Raw genomic sequence first — 22655 nt, forward strand, 5'->3', positions numbered from 1 at the left:
GTTCAGGTTTGAAACAAAACCCTCATATGGAATGCCGGTTGATACAGGCTTATTGATAGTTACACTTATAAAATGTTATATTTTGAATAAAATCTCTTTTTAAACTTCTTACCTAAAATACATTGTGCATGACAGAGGTTCGAAACTGTCCCATCAAGATGGTGAAACATGGTCTGTTTTTATGTTTTGCAATAAAATGTGCCTTTTTTACAAAATGGCAATGCTTTAAAATAATAACAATATATGTCGTGCTAGTTTGTTAGAAAAGAAACTTAACCTAATGGACGACCATAACTCATACAGTCGTTGCCATTTAAAGAAAGCGATCCGAAGATATACCATTTAACTGCTTACATGCATATTTGTAATACTGCCGTTTTCATAAAAAAAATCAGGATGAATTTTATTTAATGATTAAGCGTAATACTTAATACAGGCCGATGAGTCTTTGCATAGGCTCAAAATTATGTAACAATTAAAGTACCATTGGAAACTATATTTCTTATAGTTATGAACAAACGCAATATGGTACGGGGTAATAGAAAAGAAGCAATTCTATTTACTACCAACCAATTAAAATAGCGTAGTTAATATGAATACATGTTCATTGCAACTCGACACGAAGCGCTCAGGTTATTCAAACAATCGAATGTGTCTTTAAGCGCCGTTGCGAAAACGTAAGAAGATTCTAGATATATATGTTATTTGCATATGTTCATTTCATGAGAGCAACCGATGGATTTCCTAACAATGGTCGAATACTAAAAAGAAGTGCAAAGAGTAAGTTAATAATTGTTATATTTTAGAATGAAATGGTTTATGAAAAAAATTGTTTAGGAAGAAATGTTTTGTCAAGACTATTCCCAGCGTTTTTTACATGCATTAAACATATACAGGTATCATTAAAGTAACACAGGAACTGAAGTAGAGCATTCATGATACAACAACTATTCCCGCAAACAATGACGGCGGAGTGTTAACTCGCGTAAGGAAATATATTCTGCTGTGAAACCTAATTTGTTACAAAGTGATACTGGAGAACCAAGCTGTAGTACAAGAAAAGGTATAAATATTTTGCGGCGAGCGTTCTACTTGTCTCAGCTGCCTGGGTCCCTCGGTTTCTGCGGCTTTCTGATGCTGCTCCAATAGTTGCCTACAGCGGAACGGATATATTCCTTCTAACACGTGCTGCCTCTCGAAGGCTGCTGGATGTGTCCAAAGCTGTATTTATTGGTCTTTAAATATTATTCAGTAATTTACGAGCCTTGAAGGATACGCCTGTGGTGAGTTGTTATTTGCTTATTAAGCTACATTGACTACATGTTTAATACTTTAGTTCGGATTGTTTTAATATAATTGATTTTAATGTTATTACAATGATAGAACACCATTTATTCTACTTAGCTGTGTGTATAACTGCTTTAAAAGAGAATTATTTCTGTCAAAATATGTACCGGAAACCCTCGAATGATTATTAAAGAAAGGAATTAAGAAATACAGTAATTTAAATAGTGAGAAATATTTATCTTGATAAATAACAATTTTGTATTGATATACTTTATTTATGAAAATGCAACAACGCTAGGGTTAAAAATATTAATTATTGCTGATCAATTAATGTCTAGCATAATTGTTTGTATAATGTTTGCATCAGTTAATTATTGTTACAGAGGGTGATTTTAATAAGAAATGTCATTTTTTACTGACAATTGTTTTTTATGCTTCTGTTGATATATACTCTTTGGTAAACGTGAATCTTTGAAAAATGAAATTTGTTTGAGGCCTTTTTAAATATTATTTTGTATTTATTGTTATAAAACACCACGTAGTATTGCTTAAAGTGACACTCTTATTCAATATCAGTACATACACATGTATAACAAACATCAATTCATCAATTTTGACTGATAAACCTTGAACTACTTACTAAATGATGCATTTATGGAAAATATTATTTACTGATAACAAGATTGGAACCGTGTATTTAATTGCAGAAAGCGCAAAAACATTAAATGATTGGTGAATGCTAAAAGATTTACTGTGGTCTACTATAGTTACATAAGGTAGAAGTACCATGTTTTATGCTCATTTCTTTCATATTAAACTCGGGTTTCTTCATAAGAACCATTGTTTTCGACATTTATTCATCCTTATATTAATATTAAAATAATATCATTAATTGTGGTAAACCTGATTTGGGAGTGAGAGTGCATCTTTAAAGTAAAAGGGTATTTACAAATTGTTGAAGACATTTGATTTTGTATAAAAACGACATTCAAATTGCTAATATTTCTTTTTGACATGACATACACAATAACAAATTTAGAGAATAGTGTATTTCGTCACGTCACTGACACGAATGGAAATATATACACTTTCTCTTGGCATAAGGTTTCACCTCTCGTCTCAATCTTCAAGAGTTCAACCGAAAAGTTGTGGTTGTTTTTAAGTTTGAAAATTAAGTAAGTAGTTCCAAATACATAGAACATATACAAAAGTGCATACACAACCTTGATATATTGTAAATAGATCATAGTATATTCCCAGATGGCTTACAATGGTAAACTTTTGTGTTCAATGTCAAGTAGAAACACCTTAAAGCAAAGCTCACAATGTGGATAGTCCAGGTTTTAAAAACATGTACATTTTTATCTAACTATGAAGCTAAAAAACACGAAACAACTTACAATGTTCTGACCTTGGAAATGCGTCTATCTCACCATTTGTTATTTACGACATTTTGATAGATGTTTAATGTTTGTGTATTCCTAGGTTGTGTTTGCCTAAGTTAGAATTTATTGCAGCTCTTAACAGAATTGTAGTTAATTGCTAGGCTACTGGGCTTGTACCTGTATATTTAATTGTTTCTCAGATAAGCATTTACGCTTTGATTTCAGTAATTGTTTGCGTCACGTTTAATTTGAAGTTTAATGTGTCTTTCAATCCATATTCTCTTAAAAGAACTGGCGCAATCCATTAAACCCTTATTCAAGCTTAAATGTTTTTTTTTCTAGAAAATCAAGTATATCACCAAGCACTTTTAAGGATATAAATTGAATATCTATGGAGTAAAACAATCTCCTATTTTCTAGTGAAAGCAAAAACGAGTTCAAAGGCAGTTACTGTAGTTTATTTGTTGTGATTTATGAACTTCAATGTTGTTTTTCTACTCTAATAATTTCTGGAAAAAAATAGTTATCAATACCCAAGCCAACACAACAGCCTTCTATATACACAACAACAAAATTTGTCAAGTTACTGTTTGTGATTTACAAAAGATATATAGATTGTAAAATTCGGCGTTAAAGTTATTACCAAAATAATCGTCATAAATGCATCGTAAACAACGTATTTACTAGCCTTTCTTGACTTATCCACTGCATGTGTTGGCTATAGTTAATTTAATACCAATTCAACGAAATAATTTAAGGGAACGTTTTTTTCTTCATGATGTATGTAAGTCGATTTTACTAAGTAAATAAAAACAAAATTTGAGGTCTGCCTGTGTTTTTCATACAGTGGTGTCTCTCGTTTACAATGCTTTGGTTCTTAGCACTGTGTCTCTAAATAGGGCCTTTGTGGATGTTTTGCTGCTGGACTAGTAATTTTAATTATACTTCTACAAAAAAAAGATTGAATGATTCCCGCTCCTGTTAATATAAAGAATCGTTATGTACGTTACAGTAAGATTAAACGGAATGTTTGACAATTTATACATTTTATATAGGATCAAAGACAATACTATTGAATAAGTAACATTCCATTTTCGCTGATAGTTCAAAGGTGGTTACCTAATATACCGATAGTTATGTATATGGAATCTGTGTATTGTTGTAATTTGACGTTGTGTCATCGTAATATATTTGACTACTGGGCGTGTTCATTTTGAAGCACACAATGGAAACTACACTGACAAACCCGATAGCTATGACAGCAAAAGCACAAAACTCCACAAACTACTCACTGTGCATATATATCAAGCTTTCGTTATTAGAAAGCAGCATACTTTGTAACTCGTACGAATGTCAATGCCTAATGTATGATACAAAACTTAACCATACTCATATACCTTATAAATACATGTAGTAATTTTTATTTGTTAATAACTGATCTGTCGATTGCCATGCATTTTATGAACTCTTAATATTTCATCATTGATCATGGGTCATTTTGACATAATTCAATGCGTATATGTCACGTGTTGGATTTGACATAAACGTCTGTTCTGTTCTGTTCTGTTGATATTGGAGAGAGTTCCTTTCTTTTGGCATAAGTTTGACCGGTAACCATTTGGCAAAGTTCTGACGCGCACTAAATGAAATATTCAATATACGTATATGCATATTGCATGGTTAGTGACAATGTTGTACCAGTTGTAACTACATTGAAATTGTACATAGCTTGGGTTTTAAACGACGAGTAAACTTGACTTGATTTGTACAATGACTTAAGTTGATCAAATTGTATTGCTCGTTTGTATAATCATCAATACATAAATAGCATTAATACATACATACATAAACAACATAAATGTGAACGTAACCTAACATTTCGATGACACAATACACACTGTTATGTGCGCATACAATTAGTCGCTTCTTAACAAAAATGTAATTCAATGACTTTTAATTTCATTTTTAGGCAAATACGTGAAATATAACTTTTGGTTCTCATTTGGTGAAATATATTACGACCTTTCACTGGATCAAATACAAGGGCAATAATTCAGGTACGCCCATGTTTACTGATTTACTATTTGGGGTAAAAACGTCCTCGGTTCGGTGAGTATTAACACTGATTTCTATATGTTTAAACGATATATTCAAAAAACGACATTGCGCATGGAGAGCGATTGGTTGTTTACGATGACGCATGTTTTAGATGGAAATTATGTCTGTATGGAAGATACCTCGTGGAGAACAATACATGCATTCACAAGGCTTACCGAGTAACTCGATGCACTTTAATTTTCAAGTTTTCAAGACAATTTTGTACCCTTCTCTTTCGAGCACAGCTTATCTGATACCGCGTTGTGGTCAATGACAGACATTTTACTGTTTTTCGTGTGAGGATCGCCAGTGTTAGAGCTAGAATGTCTATTGGTTCACTCTGTGCATTTTTAGAATCAGATTAATCATAAATCTTGATATACACTTACATAACGATTTAAAGACGTCGAAGGTTTTTTTCCCCAAATCCATGTATGTGTACTAAACATGGGCGCAACTGAAATAAAAGTCCCTGAAACAAGTATCGTCTCTTACCACATACCAATTTTTACTAATATCGAATGAATCTGGTAACGTGTAAGTTAAACATATTTAAATTACATTTTAGATTTGTCAATAACATATTTTTTTTTTTTAATTATTCGCACTGCCGTACAAATTAACGCTATTGATTTCACGCTTGAATCGGATAAGGACCGCTTCCGATATATACCAGTTGTAAAACAAGGTAATATATCGATTCCAAGTCCATGTGCATTTGCTTATCATGGGTAATCATGTGATTAGTATATCTCTATCGGTTAAACTGTAATGGAAAAAAAACCCAGAACAGAACAGAAAAAAAACGTTTATTAGATTTATTTATTAGTTCATTGTCCTAAAGCTGCACTCTTACAGATTGACTGTTCGACCACTTGTTTTAGTTTTGGTCTTGGAATGAGCCATTCTTTTGCGTTAATGACTGGAAACCAGTGATATAAAGCTGTTTACAAAATATCATTTCGAAGTTTAGTTTTTCATTTCTATGTTCGAAAATTGATAATTTATGGCTGCTTCAAGAAAAATGAAATTTTCGGCAGTTTTTCTCTTACAAATGAGATTTGCTCTATCTTGAGTTATCGTATAATTATAACTGAATTGTAAACATTGACGTCAAAATCAGAATTAGCATACTCTGAAATTGAGAATATCAAAACTGTCAATCTGTGAGAGTGCAGCATTATTACATATAGTTTTAAATATATTCATGTCACGTATGTAAACACATTATAAGCTCATGAATTATTTATTGGTTAACATTGGCAATGAGAACAATTATCATTACTTCTTTACGAAGTTGTACTATGAATAATGAGTTATTTAATGACTGGTGTGAAACATTTTGCAGGGAAGTTTCATTAGAGCAATATTGTACACTTTAGACCAAATTTTGTACAAAGGTCAAGTTATGTTTTCACTTATGGGGACTCAATTAAATAATGTATTAGTCAATATATGTATCTTGATATTATGCTGTCAGTGCAGCTTGATTATAATATTATGACAAGAATCATTACTCAAAGTGAAGGGCCCTTGGTCTTCTCATATCCACGACTAATGAAGGCCTGTCCTATGATGTCCATACCAAGTTTACGACTAATGAAGGCCTGTCCTATGATGTCCATACCAAGTTGTACACTTCATATGTTGTCTCAATAATTACATATAACACTTCACTATGGGGAACAAAATCTTTCTCCTAAATTAATGCTGTTCACTATCGAGCAATGAGATTATTCTTGGGCACTGGTAAGTACACACCCAATGTAGCAGTCTAAAGTGAAACGGTTAGAAAACCGAGAGGAGTAGAGCAAAGTTATGTGTATATTGCCATTGGCAAAGATGTTCTCACGTTTAAATAAAAATATATTTGACTGTGCATGTTATAAAAGTGGTCGAAGGTATAAACACTTAGTTTTGTAGTTGAAGATAAATTGATGACAGAAGGACAACATGCTTATGCACAATTGACTTTTTTCAAGAAAACATATGATTGATAATTTATCACAAATTATGTTCAATACTCATACCAATCAGTGGAAAAAAAATGATATTGAAGGTGTGTCTAGCATGAATGGTTTTGGCAGAAATAAGTTACAGAGAATACTAAGTTAGTGCAGTTGTTGGAGGAAGTTTATCAGGTAAGGCGGACGAATTTATCGGGTGAACGAAGCCGGATAAACTGTCTCCATCCACGGCACTAACCTAGTATTTCATTTAACCTGTTTCTTTAGTTATCAAAACACGAACAAATTACCCTAAAATTATCAAGTTACTTTTAAAAAAAGGGAGACAACTGTTTTTTTTCTGTAAACATCGACACACTAGGTATCCTGGTTGAAATATGAATTTATTTCAATACGTCAATATCAATTCGAAACATAAAAGCCATGAAGCGTGATTAAACGTGGATCAGTCAGCACACATGGTTCAAGATCACGAATGTTTACAAACAGTCGCCACAATGTTCAATGGATTTAATTCATGTTGATTTTAAAGAACAACGTGTTGGGTGTTCATAACTGCATCGGCAATGAGAGCATTCATTTCTGTTGACTGAAATTTTGTCATTCATCACAGAAATAGAATTAAATATCGTAGAATGCTGCACATTTTTCAGCATTTGCGGGTGGATTAAGTGCACTTGTAGATTTGTTGGCTGATTCTCTTTGCCAGTGCCATTATCATGCAAAGTGATGGATCTTTCTGGGCAAGTAATTCTTGAGGTCGGTTGTTGGCGAACTATTGATAAATTTCTGAAGCATTATTTGTGCTTTTCCTTTATCGTTTCAGAATAGAAAAGAAGTCCGTTTTTGAGGTCACATGACCAACTGACTCTAGATAACATAACGAGGTCAATTATCATAATAAACAAAGTTTACACGGCACCTTGTTATCGGGTCGATCTCCATTCAAGTGTGACAGGATAAAGACAGATTACAATGTTGAGCAGTACCGTATAATGAGTTTGCCATTTACCCATAGATATGAACAGAACAGAACAGACAGTTTTTCGATCTGCACTAGCTAGGATTAAATGTGATGCTGCACCCATTCGATTGAAAGCCAACGACTTAATCTATTTGGCTGCAATTTTGTAGAATCAGGAATTCTTGTTCGTTATAAATTTGTTCTACTGAAAGAAACTGCTTAAATCAAAAAGTGAATTGACGATTAAAAAATTGAATGATCAAAATAAGTCCGCTGTGACATTCGACCAACCCGACTTGATAAGTATGTTAACATAATCTGTTTTGATATACTTAGAACTAGATATAATGTGCTGCATAATAAAATTTAATTTTGCATAATTTGTATAACATATGTCTTGCCGTTTGTTTCTTCTGCAAAGACATGTTGAAATCTATTACTGATATCTACATACTATAAGGTATCTTTAAGCGAACACACTTTACTTTTTTTAGTATATTTTTGATAAATAAGTATAAGATATGAATTTGAATAATTGTTTTAGTCTCTCTTTTTTTTTCTTTAAGATCGGCCAAGTACGTGTTTGAACTGAATTATGTACGTATATTTTGTATGTATGCAAATGGACGAGACTCTAAAAAAACTATGAAACTATTACTACTACTATCACACCCTTAAAAGGTGTGGTTTTACCATTTAACCGCACATTAGTCAATGTTTAAGGAACACTTAACCATAGACACAGTGTAACAATACCGCACACTTAGACTATAGGAATATTGAAATATCGTTACAAATGAATGTTTGTGCTAGCCTATCCCACGTTATAAACATCAAATTAGAGAAAACAACAACAAGAGAACTTTAAGAAAACTTACGTTTGTATTGAAGGAACTGCACGCGTATTTAACCCGATAAGCTCGACAAGTGTATCCGAGAGTAATTTTCGATTAAATAAAATGAAAGAATACAAGATATAAGCATCAATAAGGGACCATATCGACCTAGCTGTCTAATCAAATTTCTATCCCGCAGGAAGGTCTGTAGACGCTACAATAGGCTCTGATGAATTGGATCCCCAAAATTGCTGAACCATCAGATTGGTTAGTTGTCTGTACGGTATATACAATGTCCTATAATTCTCAGGTGCTCTTTATTTAATTGACCATTTCTGGTTGGACCCGAATCACATGTTGAACTATCGTAATGTTGTTGCAAATAAACGCGCTCGTCAATGAGGTAGACAAAAAAGATTTACTTTCATTGCATTGAAAAGACGATCAATTGTACCGACTTCACTGTCAGCTTTAAGCTGTCAGCTTCAGTCTTTCAAACGTAAATGTATACGCCAGAATTGCTGATATCGATAAACGTTGTCATTCGATGGTTGAAGTCATTTGACAGATCATAGACGTTGCTCTTGATTTAATATTCACTTGGTTGATTACGGCTGCGCTAAAGCAAAAAGTATTCAAGGCTTAAAATACTTAAAAAACTAAGTCCATTAGAACATACATATTGTTGAATGTTACAAACACTGAGAACATTTCCGTGACAGTTACTAGGTGGTTAATGGGTTAAAAGCCAACTGTCTTAAATTGAATTGAATGGTTCGTGTGTTTAATTGTACAACAATGCTTAAATGCCATTAATCAGGACATTCGTATGTTTTTACCCATAGGCTTGTGTTTGTAGGCTTGTTTAAATTAGATTCTTGTAAGCTGCTTACTACTCTAGCGAAATTAAAATTCCACATTTAAAACATTTCTACGTAATTGTCCCCATGTAAAGTCTAACTATATGCCTATCTTTTTAAGTTATTACGAAGATATATAAATATATAAGCTTAGACATTAACATAAATAAACCTGTTATGTCAGTTTTGTATTTGATGCGCAAAAGATTCCATATTACTTCTTGGCGAGTTTATGTGAACAAGCATTATGCCTTATTATAACATCTCATTTTTTGGCATACACTGAAGATATTTGAAAGAACTTTAATGAATACCATTCTCCGATTAACAGTACATTTTTGTTGTGAAACAATGTTTCCGACAGTGCATCTGTGAAAATAGTTCTGTGAGTAGTCCAGTCAAACGTCCGAGTTTAAAATCAGCAAGTGGATGGTTTTTAAAAATGTATGCATTTTATTTCCAACACTTAATGATAATAATGAACTTCTTAAACCTTTGTTGATTACTGACTTGCCTTGTGCCCCTACACTGTGTTAATTTCTTTAATGCTCGTCAAAAAGGCTTGTCCCTGTAGTTTTCAATTTATTTTCAATGTGTACATCATGCTACAAAATGAAATGCCATGTAACTTAACATAGCATTGTTCGATAACGCGAACGTCTATCCCATTTTCAATTATTGTAATTTCTTCTTTTAATATCTTTTTAACCCTATCTCATGTCTCGATAATGTCATAAAATTGACATTTTATTTAAAGACTGAATGTTTCAGTATTGAGGATCAACTGTGAAATCCAAACTGATCTCATGTTTTCATACATCAATGAACTGCAACACTAAACTATTCCATTTATATTTTAACACTCATTATTTGCAACTTGTCTCAGGGAAAATTCAACTGCGATGTTGAACACAATGCTAAAAGGAAAATTGAACGTAGTATAATTGCAGCTGTTGAAATAGTGTCAGTTTAATGGCGCCATTGACATCACGTTATTTTGTCACAATAAACCGTAATTTTGGCCAATCAAAAGTGTCGGTTGTGTTGTACTATCGAGAGTTATGACGAAAAGGTTGCTTTCATTGGGTTATGGAAGCGAGTTAAAACAGGCTAACTAATGCGTTGCTTTTACATTTTAGTATGCCCATCTTATATATAACCTATAGTAAAACGCAAAGGCAATATTTTCGACTGTCATCCCACACTATCACATTTTGCCGCACTGTCATCCTCTGACGTTATCAAAGTTTTTGTTCGATATGATTAAATAGATATGGACTGCTTTGAGAGTGACAGTGAATATTGTCACACTTCGGAAAATACTAACACCTTGGCTTCGCCTCCGTGGACAGTAATTACCACAGGTAAGACCGGCCTTTGCTGCTATTGTAACTGTCTCTGTAGTTTCAATACAAATGCCTTTTTGTTATAACCGATCTGGACTCTGTGTTTTAAAGCTAAGTCTTGAGAGATCGGGTAATAACTTCTGACTAAGACCCGCCTTTGATACCCAATAGTTTAGGAAGTTACTGTAAGAATGTGGTTTAATTTCATGTTCCAGCTACCGCGGTAATCATCTACAGACAGCAATTTTCATAAGTTTGTTTACTTCTTAGTCAAGGTCAAAGTTAACTGAAATGTTTATTGATAAATCAATACTTTTTTAAGAACTGCTAATAAACAATTTAAATGTGCAATCTATCCAATAGATAATCTATGAACTCTTTAACCAACTGCTATGCAATTAAATGAACCGTACAAATGACAATTTAAACATATTGCCTTTAATGTAAAGAAGGCCTTATACATATGAAAGACATATGCACTTACCTAAATATATACCTTAATCAATATATGTTGATGCATGTGTGATATATCAGTGAAGTATTTTCTATGTTGTTTGTTTATATTGCTTTTTTGTGCGCTGTGTGTACCGACTGGGCTTTGAGCTTTTGCCTTCAAATAGGGTCATTGTTATTCTGTGCTTGCTACTTGGCTTGTCCCTGCAGTTTTAATTGTAATATTGTAAACGTAGTTTGCATTGATGTAATAAAGCATCAATTTCAGACCGTTATATTTATTTTTCCTTTCCCTGTCATAGAACCGATCCAATTGTGACGCGTGTTTAATATAAGAAGCCAATATGATATAAGAAACGGTACGTATGTAGAGTTACCAAAGAGCTTATACACGTTTGAGGGAACGCAGTTGCTCATTACATATGTTTCTCTGTAGATTCAGGATGAGATTTGCTTTCATTTATTCTGTAGTAGGCAGTCAAAGTGTGTTTACTAGTCCCCGTTGGGATCTAATGAACGCGAACTCGGATCAAAAAGACATGTTGGTCCCTTGTTTGCGGCAAATAACCAATCAATTCCGACAAGGAAATTGAATTCATTGCTTCGTCTTTTGTCTTAAAAAGCTGTAAAAGTAGCACACATTTTTCTGTTTGTGTAGTTGATTTCATTGAACACTTCTTGCGTTCAAATCTATATTTTTAACATTGAAATTAAATTTAAAGGAAATCTAATTTGATTTTATTATTTTGAATAATGATATCTTGTATAACCATACAAAAACACATTTAATATGATGCACGATCAGTATACTGTTTGAAATTCATATAACGTCCTCTTTATTATGCAAGGTAACTTTATCTGAAATGGCTTGGGGTAATGCTCTAGTTTAAGCTGAAAGATGTCAACAATGTGTTATTCCATGGGGACCATATGGGTTTGTCAACTGGCCTTTTTGCCGAATTTCAAAACAGGAGTCTTGTGGGATATAAAATCAATTAAAGTTGATTGATGCACGAAGAAAGAAATCCTAAGGGTGCTGAAATTCATATTGTTCTTTCAGACATTCAATAAGCCCTATGCATTGTGACAACAAGACAAATGTCAGCTTTAAGTTAGCAGCAATATTAAACGTTAAATAAATCTACAACCCGTGTATTATGTTGTCGGATAAATACTGTAGAATTTCTTTGTAGCATTCTGTTGCGATATTATATGGGCATTTTTGTCAAATCGTACGTTTATATTGAATCATATTTCATCATCTTTAACAGCAACAAGCATTTGACACACGCATGCTAAAAGGTCAGAAAGCTGTGGAAGGCGTTCAACCTTCAGAATTTAAATAAAAAAAGTTTTAAATATGCACCATCCGAAACCATGTATTGGATGAGTGTTAAACAATTACAGCGAGTTTTTATTTTGCTGTACAAATGATAAAAAAAAAATTCTAACAAAAAACAAAAAAATTGAAAATGGTTTTATGTGATTTACAAAAGTATGATCGCGAAACATGTGGAAGTATAACTGCTTCGTTGTCATCCAAGACGGTTTATCAATTACTAGGTCACATTTTGATATATTATCTAATTATTTATCTAATGTGCAAAGACAATTTCTGACTTGTCTCATTTGCGATTCACATATTGAACAATGCTAACAAACACCAACTGTTTACACGAATGTTTTCGTTCTCGACATGTTTTAGCATTCTAGTTTTCATTTTATCATATTGATATATTTATAAGGAATGAATAATTAATGGTGTTGTTCGTGCGGTCTGTTTGTTGTGATTGTAATAAATATATAGGTATATTTGTATGGTATTTATACGTTTGTCAGTCTTCTTAATTGTCACTACAATCACAAATGTCAGTTTGTTTTTATTTCAAGAGTATCTTTGGTCCAAAAAGCCCATATGATAAATATGTCACATAATTATATTGGCTGGGTTTTTTTTGGCGAGATTCACGATCAGTTGTTGAAAATGCACGTACATCACGATCACTTGTCGGTGTACTGCCAAAAGAGTCAATGTGTCCATCCATGCTTAAGATCATCGTATAAAAAATACCATGGAAGTTATATTTGTGGCGGTATGAGCGATCAACAAGGTTTTATAGTCACTCGTTGTTTTACATAATGATATACAGACTGATAGGCCGAGGATAAAAGTTCAGAATGTCATCCCCGACGGCAAGGGACAACGGTTTCGACTTTTACCGAAATTACCATGAAATAACTGTTTCATTACTTGAACAAAACAAAAGTTTATTCAAAAAAAATAGAAAAACATAATTAATTACCTGAATTCTTTTAATAGAACAAAGTGTTGAATAGATTAAAAAAAGTAAATGATATGCCGCATAAAAACATTTAGGAAATTCCAACGAATGCGTGAAAACTGTTTTATGGTGACATTTGAAGCGAGAAATAGTTATATATAATTAGCGTCCTAATTATTGCCCCAAGACAAGGTTTCCATTATGATACAGACGACAGTCTGCAACAAGGGATGTAGTAGCAATGTGGTGACCATTAAAAAGGAGTTCCACACGGGCATTTTATCTTCGCCCGTGGGGAAGATAAGAATTTCTAGCATGGTTAAATTATTGGATCTACTTATCTGAGGTGTGAGAATAACAGTTCATACTGTTGACCGGGAGTTAAATCCAATATCATGTTAAATAGCAAAAAGTGACGTTCGTGTGCAGTTTACTCGCAAAACGTGCGAATGCTATGCCTACGAAATATATATTGTCAATTATATATGATTTTAGCCTCACGGCCAATTATTTTCGAAGAAGAAAAAACGTTCAACGTATCTGTTTTTAACTATCCAAAAGGACGAGGTTCAGCGAAATACGGAAAAAAGTAGTGATATGTACACTACTCAATAAACTGATGCATTTATGTTAATATACACTGAATGTATTGTGTAATGGCATTTATTGCTATCTATATAAAATGATTTCCAGATAACTTCTTGGTGAATCATTGTGAACAATTCATACCATCTGATTTCTTGGCATACAAAGATGGTAATTGAAGTGAAGTTATAACAAGCTCATCCTAGATTAGCCGCTTAACAGCATGACTTAGTTAAAGAAAAAAAATGATGCAAAATGCATCGGTGCGTACGCCATAAATGAATATGAAAAGACATCCATCAAAACACAAGAATATCTGATTGTTCATGCACGTGCAAATATATGAGAGTTTGTCTGGTGTTTACCCTTCAGTTGTAACGTTGTTGATAAACCCTTGTCATATCTTATTGACATTTCATCGATCAACTCACAAATCAGACATTTCGTACAAATATATGGATATACTCCTTCAGGAAATGTTATCAAAACAAGCGCATTGCAGTTGAATTTGATTTAATTTGTGCTTTTGTGTACCTACAAGAAAAATCGCCGTCAGTTTTCGATATGGAACATCATTCACTGTCCTTTAATATTTATTTCTATTGAATAATTTTACCTACAACAAGGTTATTTGGTACATATTCTCTTTGGCGGACAGACGGTTTTGCATTGGAAACAGTTCAACAGAATACATTAAATATATATAACAATGTGTATTTAATCATAGGAGAGACGGTGAAACATGCTTTGAAGTAATTATACATATATACTAAGAAACTATCCCAGACTGTTAAATATATTGCCTAATCAATCTGAAATAGTCACGAAATAAACACAATTAATGGGCACATCGGCGAAAATTGTCTTTAGACTATTTTTGGTCGAATTTTATCGTGTTCACTTTTAGAAAGCAGGTCAGCTTAACTCAAAACAATAAATCATAGGAACAATGCATATGACACTTTATAAATTCAGATTGTACAGGAATAAGTTTACCAACGTAGTTTAGTTTCTGAAGGAGAAACCTCATATAATATAATTTTATGATGATCAAAATCAAAACCATTCTTTATGAATGCAATATAGATTACAGGGACAGGCACTAGAGTAAGTGTAAATAGATTGTATTTTCAGTGCAAATGTACGTTCCTTATTTTAGAACACAGTTTTAGTTCAAATACATGTACTTACATAGACGTGTCATTACAGTGATTGTTGCATAGCATTGTTTAACTATGTCATTGATACTGCATATTTCCATTTGTTTCCAATATTTGTAAGTATGATGATTTTTCCGTAGGGGAGAATGTTCACTTTTTTCACATTTGACTATCACTGCAAAAGTATCAGAGACAACTAAAACTGTGTTGGTGCTAGTATTTTGGGTCTCTGGGGGGTCTGCCCACTTATGTAATCAATGTGCCTGGAGTTTCTGTCGTAAAAAACCCATCTATCAAATAATTTGATGTCTTATTGATGTTATGCATCTTTTTTCAAGAAGAGTACATTGAATTTTTGAATCCTTTAAAGAGACTCCTCGTTTTTTTCAATTTTACAAATGCACATGCGTACTTTTAAAATAGCAGCATCAATCAGTCTTGTATAACTATCTTAACGATACCATATATTGACAACCGGTAAACCAACTAATGTGTCCTACACCAGAAAGAAATGAGAATTAAGTCTAATAGGGATTTTCCATCGATAAAACAAATGGACAGAAAACATGATAGTTGCCGTTCAGTCTCATTCATCGTGAAGTTATCCGGGCCCTATCGACCTGGCTGTCAGGTCAAGATCCTATCCCGACCGTTACAAACTATGACGTATCTTTGTGGAAACGCTGTAGACGCTAAGCCCAGGCAGTGATGAATGGAGTCCTGATACTCCTGACAACTGTTAAAACATTTTGAGGATTTATTTTCTACTCTGTGAACTTCTATGGTTCTCTGTTATAAATGGTGTGTCTGATGCAATGGACTGTATGTTTTGAGACAGTTTGTAATTATTTCAAATTACAGAACTCGGCATACCATAGGGATGGAGAAGGTTAAGATGATATATATAAACACACATCATTTGACAAAAGTTTGTATTAAGATAAAGTGACGATTGCCAATCGAATACGAGCTTTTAGTATCACTCAGATACATTTTTATAATATTTTCAAGAAGAGCATAACACATTTCAATTGATAAATATTAATTTTGGATGAAAAATACAAAAAAAGGCTACCACGCTTCTGAATAACAAGGGAATATGTCAACAATTGTGTCAATGTGCATTCGTTGATGACAAAGAAATACTATATATTTCATATACTTCACCAACCATTATATGCATAACAAGTACGTAGAGTATTTTAATTAACAAGCGTATGTTCGATGTATCATTTGATAACTTCAGTACGTGTTGGCCAAATTGGTAAATAAACCCTCGTTCTGGTTTGTTGTTCTTACTTCCAGATTATTTGTACTGGTCGCTCCACCTACTACCCGAGTTATTGAAAATATACACGAGCTTGAAGGTTACCATCTCCAATGAGAATTAATGAAATAACAAAAAACAAAGGAATCACTTTCCAACATGGAACAAATTAAAATTATGTTTTACAGAGCTCAATGCTCAATAATGAATCTTAATATTTACAGTATACATATGGCAATAGGGCAATTAGAACTTAGAAGTAGTATTGTAAGACTCATATCTTTCCTATTTAATTTCTGTGAAGCAAGGGTATCGTTATAATTGACATCTTGGCAATGATGGTAATTGGCAGAAGGTTAATGCAAGCTAATCTCCTATTAACCAATACATATTGATTATGAAACAAAGATGTGCGGATAAGCAACAGTACATGTTTTTGTGTAAAGAGATAAACTACTTTGTTATCTGTATAAAAGTTAATATTTGTGAAAGTATTTAATACCCCAATAACAAACAAATTATTTAACGAATATAAATGTTTCTACTAAAAATATGTAATTTCTTTAATAAAATTACACAGTTCGATATGAATTGCCAATGTAAATTCTGCAATTCATTTGAGATGTGTTACAACATACCAGAATATCGGATCACTTCAAACGTCTGCATGAGGCATACATTCAGTTAAAACCTCAATACTACATTACATGTGACTTCAATTTCTTAGATTATAACATATTTACTTAAGACTCGGAAACAAATTATGACGTCATGTCCGTAAAGTAGTTCATTTTCTGTGTCTAACGATTAAGCTTGGTACTTTTGGAAGACCAACATGCGATTTCATTAGCTGGAGGAGGTTTTCATCTCAATATATCATAATTGATCGAAATGGAATATTCAACAATCGGAAGTTAACTCAAATAAGTATTTTGATACTTGCAAATCTTCGTACTGGCACGAAAACAGACATTGTGATTTTGTGTTGCCTTTTTATGCGTACGCAAACAGATTTACAACTGGAGATCGTAAATTGACATATCAACAATGATAATTTAGACTGAGCGTATCCGTACTGTTAAGTTAAGGTGCAACCAATGCATAATGACCGAGTTTTAACTCAATTGCTAAACTTGCAGCTAACGTTTTAACCATTCGGAACGTTACTAAACGACCATTTACTCATATTACATAACACCTATGGGGGACTCTCTCATATTCTACAAGGTCAAACATTTTTATGTAAGATTACATAAACACTGGTAAATAGGGATTTGATGTTATCCTTATAAAAACATAGTTCAAAAATACTTAAAAATATTTATTGAGAAAATGCCCCCATCTTGTCAAAAGGTGTAAAAAGACAATTAAATAATTTCAGGCTTTTATTTATAATTGTTCAGTCTTATTTTTAAAAAATGTCTTGCTTTTCCTTACTTTTGCTTATGATTTAGGCTTCAAATTATTTTAAAACATGTTTAAACACTGTTGCCAACATGTAATCTGGGAGGTTATTGTTTTCATACACACTGTCTTTGAGCTATGCATTTTAGTGCCAAATCAGTTATGTGCATTCGCTATCAGAAAATATTCTGAATGAATCCTGTAGAATAAACAATACAATATCGGTAAAATACCTCTCCTACATACATATCACATGCATTATACACTTCCTAGAGATGCGGTTACCAATTACGGAAGGTTATTTTTCTAATCAGGATGTAGTAGTCCATTAATGTTGCTGACGTTGCTTGTCCTAATATTTTACCATATTCTCTTGGGATCTTGTTAGTCGTCATAGCAAACGCGTTCAATACATATTATTCCGTTTAAACACCCGACTTTCTGCCTACATTATTATAAACAGTGTTGCAAATCAATTTAAATTCAATTGACAAATGAAACTTAAAACACGCTTTCAACCTAAAGGAATTCTGTGATTACAAATTTACATTTCAATATTTAAAAAAAACAAACTTGGCCTTATTAAAAAACCCGACCCTAGCAGTACAAAGGGTTCTAAAACAACACGACCCTACCAGTACTAAGGGTTCTAAAACAACACGACCCTAGCAGTACTTCTAAAACAACACGACCCTAGCAGTACAAAAGGTTCTAAAACAACACGACCCTAGCAGTACAAAGGGTTCTAAAACAACACGACCCTAGCAGTACAAAGGGTTCTAAAACAACACGACCCTAGCAGTACAAAGGGTTCTAAAACAACACGACCCTAGCAGTACTTCTAAAACAACACGACCCTAGCAGTACAAAGGGTTCTAAAACAACACGACCCTAGCAGTACAAAGGGTTCTAAAACAACACGACCCTAGCAGTACAAAGGGTTCTAAAACAAGGGCCAGGATGTATTGTATCATGTAATGATGACGCCTCACTCAATAATGATTTTCAGTCCTGATATCAATTTGACAGCATTTCTCACGGGTAACAAATAATTGTAGAATAGCAAATGTTTCGAGTGTATTTGTGAAAATGATGTAAATATGTTTCTGTCTATAGATCATTGTCGTTGACCTGACCTTGTTCCCCTTAACATTGGAGAAACAACGTTCTGTCATACATTTAAAATGCTCCAGCGAATCTTCCACAAAAAGGAATTGATGTAAATAGAAATGCCTGTGTGTTGTATTAATGTAAATGTTATAAACAAAAGTATAACTCTGATCGTCTAGAACGTGCGAAACTAGCTCATTGTTAACAAAAATCTGAACTACTTTATGGACATGACGTCATAATTTGGTTCCGAGTCTAATGCAAATATGTTATAATCTAGGTAAGTGACGTCACTTGTAATGTATTCTTTAAAATCTTACTTACTAAGAATGGCTAGTGCAATCGTCTGGAACGTGAAAAACTAGCTCAATGTTAACAAAGACTTAATCTGATTTTCACTGCGATGTCGTTGTCCTGAAGGTTAAAGGGATTAACTGGCATATTTAAATGTTTGTTGTGGACAAAAGGTTGCTTGTTTACGAGTTGCTATACTAGTTGCACTAGGCTTAACTGTGTGAACGCTATGGTGCCGTCATGTCCTTTTGCCCCCGCCGTGAGTAAACGGAACTTAAGACGGTCACGCTGTTGAAAGCACAATCCGCTTAGGGCGGAATTCTGCAAACTGCATACACTAGATGGATTCACAAGTGTATTTCCATAGTATTAAACTTAGCTTAAACTTAAAGTTCCATTTACAAAGGCATGTTCTTTCGTTGAAATAGAATCGATTAAATAATATTTTTTTTGCTGTGCATTTTCTTTCGAATCTGTTGGGATCATACATAACATAAAAAGTGTGTTAGTCATGAAGTACTATCTTTTTTTATATACGTATGCATGAAAGCACAAACGTACATGGCCGTTGCAGTAGAATGTTAGCTGGAATAAACCATCGTCTTTTATCAATATGATTACGATGTCATTGGAATTAAATGAATACGACAGCTATCTAATCATTACGTAGAAATCGCAAAGTATATCTGCAGATAAACAGTCGATTATAGGAAGCAGGACAGATACATGACAGTAACCTATCAACCTCGTTTATCATAATGTTAGCCCGCCCTATGGACCTATCAACCACAACCATTACACCGCGGACGATACAGCTAGACACTGATGAATGGGATCTTAAAACTTTCGATGCATTAATTTTCCGTACTTTGAGCAACGATACAAACGATGCTGTGTGGTTATTAACAGTTGTTTGAGATGTATGCAATGGAAAAAAGTATAATCGCAGAATCTTGAGTTTAAGAGGCGAGTTTTACCATTCAGTGATTGAAAGTAAAAAAATAAAAGTTGCCAAACCGGCACCTAAAAATAGTGTTCTGTCTGTAAAATTATTGTTTGAAAAAAAGTTGAACACATTCCTTGTCAGTTGTCTTGTGCTGTTAACAATTCGTGGTGAAGGGGCCATTCATCCATTTGAAAACAAGACCACATATCACATAGCCGCTGTTGATCAATGAATTCATGCACAATCACACATAGCCGCTGTTGGTCAATGAATTCATGCACAATCACACATAGCCGCTGTTGGTCAATGAATTCATGCACAATCGCACATAGCCGCTGTTGATCAATGAATTCATGCACAATCGCACATAGCCGCTGTTGGTCAGTGAATTCATGCTCAATCACACATAGCCGCTGTTGATCAATGAATTCATGCACAATCGCACATAGCCTCTGTTGGTGCACAATCACACATAGCCGCTGTTGGTCAATGAATTCATGCACAATCACACATAGCCGCTGTTGGTCAATGAATTCATGCTCAATCACACATAGCCGCTGTTGGTCAATGAATTCATGCACAGTCACACATAGCCGCTGTTGGTAAATGAATTCATGCACAATCACACATAGCCGCTGTTGGTCAATGAATTAATGCTCTATCACACATAGCCGCTGTTGATCAATGAATTCATGCACAATCACACATAGCCGCTGTTGATTAATGAATTCATGCACAATCACACATAGCCGCTGTTGATCAATGAATTCATGCACAATCACACATAGCCGCTGTTGATCAATGAATTCATGCACAATCACACATAGCCGCTGTTGGTCAATGAATTCATGCACAATCACACATTGCCGTTGTTGATTAATGAATTCATGTTCAATCACACATAGCCGCTTTTGATTAATGAATTCATGCTCAATCACACATAGCCGCTGTTGATCAATGAATTCATGCACAATCACACATAGCCGCTGTTGGTCAATGAATTCATGCACAATCACACATAGCCGCTGTTGATCAATGAATTCATGCACAATCACACATAGCCGCTGTTGATCAATGATTTCATGCACAATATTGTTATTGATAGTTTTCCCAATTTTGGATTTTTCTGTTTCTACGAAAAGCTCGTTTGTGAGATAACCTCATGCACATTTGTTCAATACAATCTTGACAATTTGTTCTATTCGTTTGTATTTAGGTATATATTCGACCTTTATTCAACAGAAATTAATTATCAAATTATTGTAATAAGTGCATGGTAAATTTGTACATCCCGGCTTTCTTTAAATCCTTGGAGACCTTGAAGTATTGATGTATCGTGATCACACCAAGGATAGGGTAATTGACATCTAATTTGGCCAGGGAAATATATATATGTGTGTGTGTGTGTTTGTGTGCGGTCGTGCTCGCGTACGTGCAGGCGTGCGTACGTGCGTGTGTGTGTGTGCGTGAGTGCGTGCTTGCCTGCGTGCGGGCGCGCGCGCGCGTGTGTGTGTGTGTGCGTGTGCGTGTGCGTGTGCGCTCACGTGTGCGTCTCTGTGTGTGTGTGTGTGGGGGGGGGGGTTATTAGACTAATAAAAAAGTTATAGAATCAGCTGTTGTGGCATCAATGCCTTCAATTCAGTCATGCAAGTTACTGAATTGTTTAAAAAGCTACCAAAATTTTATTTTTCTCAAAATAACGTAACGGAACATTTCCTCTGTAGTATTGATAATCATAACCCCACTCACGTGGACCGTTAAGGGCGACTTTAAGTATCCGATGTGTTGTGCATTGGCTGTTCGAAAAATAAAGCTGATTGAATCCCGACGAATTACATTTATGAAAGAACAATATAGTTCCAGACTCTATGCGTTTACAATTACCGAGGGAGCTATCAGGAGTAATCAGTACATGCGATTGCTCATTATGGCTTGCCTTCCCATGATTTTATATCTGTATATTCAGGATGTATTAGATTTTCATTAGTTCTTATGGTGTTGGTCGAATCTTCAGCATATTCCCTTTGGGATCTTGTTAGTCGTTACAATACACATGTTTCTTAGAGGATTGGTGCCCCGTCTATTTGGAAATTACACGAGTAAAGCCATGGTAGGTCGTAAATGCAGGTCATGGATGAGGATCATCTACCGCTAGTCAGACTGTTCAATTAGTTCTGAGTAAAATGAGTAGTTGTTTATAGTTCGTTTAAATCAGTATACTCGACAGCTCCCAAATACCATATACAAAATAATAAAAAACATGCGTTCATGGGGGTGGCTGAAAGGTTATCTGTATTAATAACATTAATTCAAGCAATGCGTGTTCGTAAAATACTTGGCTGACAGTGGGTGGGACTAATTTTCACTTTATGACTTTATGAAAAACTTCTCCACAGAAACCGCTCCTTATCA

General features: G+C 34.0%; 1 protein-coding gene across 3 annotated transcripts in view; it reads left to right on the forward strand.

The window, feature by feature from the left end:
- Window positions 1–22655, forward strand: part of LOC128207141 (muscarinic acetylcholine receptor M1-like) — a 59977-nt gene that overhangs the window by 26256 nt on the left and 11066 nt on the right. The window contains exon 1 of one of the 3 annotated variants that reach the window (XM_052909915.1): window positions 1191–1283. The exons of the other annotated variants lie outside the window; for them this stretch is intronic. The gene's annotated coding sequence lies outside the window, so the exon portion shown is untranslated. Of the gene's footprint in view, window positions 1–1190; window positions 1284–22655 lie in introns of those variants that run through there. 3 annotated transcript variants of the gene reach the window in all.

This window comes from Mya arenaria, chromosome 11, assembly GCF_026914265.1.
Source record: "Mya arenaria isolate MELC-2E11 chromosome 11, ASM2691426v1".
Lineage (NCBI taxonomy): Eukaryota > Metazoa > Mollusca > Bivalvia > Myida > Myidae > Mya > Mya arenaria.